Source organism: Drosophila eugracilis, unplaced genomic scaffold, assembly GCF_018153835.1.
Source record: "Drosophila eugracilis isolate 14026-0451.02 unplaced genomic scaffold, ASM1815383v1 contig_674, whole genome shotgun sequence".
In the NCBI taxonomy this organism is placed as follows: domain Eukaryota; kingdom Metazoa; phylum Arthropoda; class Insecta; order Diptera; family Drosophilidae; genus Drosophila; species Drosophila eugracilis.
In genome coordinates this window covers 21,870-25,330 of record NW_024573562.1, presented here as the reverse complement: position 1 = coordinate 25,330, position 3,461 = coordinate 21,870, and the positions used below count along the sequence as shown (strand labels likewise).

At 43.7% G+C, this 3,461-nt stretch overlaps 1 pseudogene; it reads left to right on the top strand.

Moving 5' to 3' along the window:
- The first annotated feature begins 319 nt into the window (after positions 1–319).
- Positions 320–2,749, top strand: LOC121530389 (annotated as a pseudogene).
- Positions 2,750–3,461: the final 712 nt, after the last annotated feature.

Sequence of the window (3,461 nt, the reverse complement as noted above, 5' to 3'; positions counted from 1 at the left end):
TACAAAATTTTGTCAAATATACAGAGTGTAAGGCGATGAGAGTCCCAGCTTGTAATATGGGTCAAAGCCCGGTGGCTAAATTTAGTTAACCTTTATCAGTCCACCGGCGAGAGCACTCAGCGGAGGTTCAGCCTCGTATCGGCAGCGGCACGATTAAGCATTCCGCCAGCATATCGAGAAGATGCGTAGACAACGATCTATCGTTTTTCGAGGACAATGAATCCACCTCCAACACCTGAGGGTGGGGATTTCAAATGGAACAACAAAAATCTCAGGAATATTTTCAAAAACTAATCATTATCATTCTCCTTGACTTTAGATGAATCGTCCTTTTCAAAGGTAGGTCGAGGCGGACCTAAGGGATTACTTTGATCATTGGTGACATTGCCTCTCCAGGAGAATCACGCTGGAACTTTGAGGTAGCATGGGAAATTGTGAACAAGGGTCAGTCAGCATTTACAGTGATCGGTCGAGGCCTACGTGTTACCAGATCGGTGACAACTGCATGATAGACCCTAAGGAGCCTGTGCCCGCACGCGAGATGGGTAAATTCCAGAGGAAACCCACTATTAGTGCTGTGAACTCCTTACATTCGAAAGCTACAAAATCCACTGGTCGCTGGTTGGTTGATGGGAAATCCTCAGCTAATCCTATTCGATAGTGGATCCGCCGCCTACCGAGTTGGATCCAGTTTGAAACTCGGAGATGTGGGAATGCCATATTGGGTACCTCATTTGGATATCGGACCAACGATACCTTGGCAGTATCCTTGGCTTTATGATTGCCACGGCGGTTCCACGGAGGAGTTCCGTAACTGCCGTGGCTTCTCCCGAGAATAACGACCGACACCCAAAGATTCAGCCCAGCTCCTGATGGCAAACTAGCGCTAAGCTCTCTGTTGTTTTCTGCTCGTCTGGTGGAGATTTGCCACTGTTTTCCACCACGCGACATTGTTGGGTCGTTGTTTGTGCGCCATTCGCTTGCTAGTTTCTAATAATCTAGATAAAGTTTACTGCGTCCGACGGAGGCAGAACAACAGCAAATCCACCATCGTTATTACTGGAACGGTTGCCACCCATTTGGCTCGTGTTCACCACTGTCTCGAGATTACACAGGCTATGAGCGGAAGCATCTACTGAAGCCTGAAGCCGGGCACATCCTCCACACCAGACGGTCTGAATGTCAAGAGAAAGTTCTCAGCCTATCCACAGGACCAGAATTTGCATGCTGTCGCCAAGGAAGATCAATGTAAATTTGTACGGGACACTTCTGCAGGTAGTTTAGTTAAGAGCTTTAGAGTACATAAAAAGATTTAAGCTATGTTAAATGTTAGTGCCCACTGAAATAACAGGGAACAATGTTTTCCATATTCGTGCTATGCGGAAGTATTTTCATATTCCGTAACGAAATTCACCTTTCAAGACAAAGGTTAATCGTCAAACATGACAATCTATAATCTACGTATAATTAAGTATGATATATGATTTCAATTAATAGCAATTCAATGCTAGCATGGGACTTCCGCTGATGTGCTAACTATTAGGTAATCGATTATTAGCAATTATTAACAACTTTAATCGTTGGTGATAGCTACTGTCTTAAAGCAGGATCGAATTTGAACAAACCTTAAGAGGTGCATTTTCAGCACCTAACATATTAAGAATATAAGCAATATTTTTGTCCCTTTTTACCATATACATTAAGCTTTTTGTTGGACAAGACCCCTGTGCTTCTTCATCGCCGGCCGCTATGAGTTCGGAAACAAGGGGCCGACATCTTCATCGAGGCATTGGCTCATCGAATGCCATGCTGAAACTTACGAGAAGCCGGACACCACGGTGTTGGCCTTCATATCTTCCCACTTCGGACAGACAACTTCCAGCGTGGGCTCCCTTCCGAGGGACATGTGCCGTGATCAAGCAACTGCGAGGACACAATCAACAACGTGCAACAGGCAGTGGAGCAAGCGGATATTCGATACCTGTCTGAAGGGCAACATCCCCAGTGCCGATGATTGCTTCAAAAGTCGGTGAAGATCAAGCGTTGTATGTTTGCCATGCAACGTGATTCTACCAGTTACCCAGCACAGTATGGCAGTGGTTAGACGATCCGGTGCTGCTCCTGTTCGTCGTTACCTGTTCGCTCCCGGCACGATCGTGTTAAGATGGTCTTCATCCGGAGTTCTAACGGTCCACGAGACACCTGTTCGGCATTGATTACGAGGAGTTTGTCCGTGACTGCCGCCAGGTGTACCCTCGCTGACCCTGGGGTTGCTCCGCTGAATGTACAGTATTAAATTCCCAGCGTAGCCACCAATCTGGCTCTGGTTTCAGTTTGCTTCATGGAGCATCAGTGACCCTAAGTCCTATGGCATCTACATTGTGGATCATCCTTATTGGGTTGGAGAAACAGTGTTCAGCAGCTGTCAGCTTTGCCAGTGGATTTCTCCCAGCTGAATCGCCGTCAGCGCATCATCCAGCGTAATCCGCACGAGCTTGGTTGAGCGATCTTCTCGACTGGCAACCCTGGGCATTGTTAGTATTTCCAATTTCCCGACCTCTTTTTTACTAATTTTGACTATTAACTTTATTGCCGCCTTTTGCAGTACTACACAGACAGACCAGGGTTAAGGCCCACACTGCAAACTGTTACCCAGACTAATGATGAGCTGACCCTCTATGGATCGAAAAACAAGCTGATCTTCTCGCGACCCGCACGAAGCGAACCACTAATAACTCATCGCGCGTAAGTGGGATGATGAAGATGATACGAATCGCTAGATTTATATATCTATATCGCTATTTAAAATATCTTCAAGCATTTAATGTTTCAATGCATTCCCAAGTTCTGCATTTTGTCATAATTTTGCAAGAAAAAGTTGTTGATTTTTTTGTTGATCGTTTTGGTAAATTTTCGAATAAAACAGCTGTTGGACATTCCCATTTGTACTTTTAACTTTCTCAGTTCCCAGCATTTGTGTGTTTAAATACGAAGTTTATGTCTCTAAAATAAATTATTTTAAATGTTGCTGAGATGAATCTTAAAGATTGTAATGTAAACCAAGGTCTAAAAGTAAGCAGCGATTTATTTAAATTTGACGTTTACATGAACCAATTATATTATATACCTGATAAGGATCTAACAAAAATCATGGAAGCATCACTTTTGAACCAATTTAAATATTGCAATGCTGTAGAAGTTTACAACTACAAAAGCAAACTAAGGAGATACCTAGTGGAATATTTTAGTTTACTAATGATCCTTATTAAAAATACTTCCCTCAATCAGATATAAACACTATCTATTATAACCCTAATTCCAAGTCACACCACACCAGCTCCATCAGGTCTTGCAGCTCTGATAAGCGGACTCTGTAGTGAGGAAACTGAACTCAAAGGAACTGGGCATCAAGAGTAGAGCTCTTCCATCATGATGGCCCAGATTATAGCGAACAAACCAAC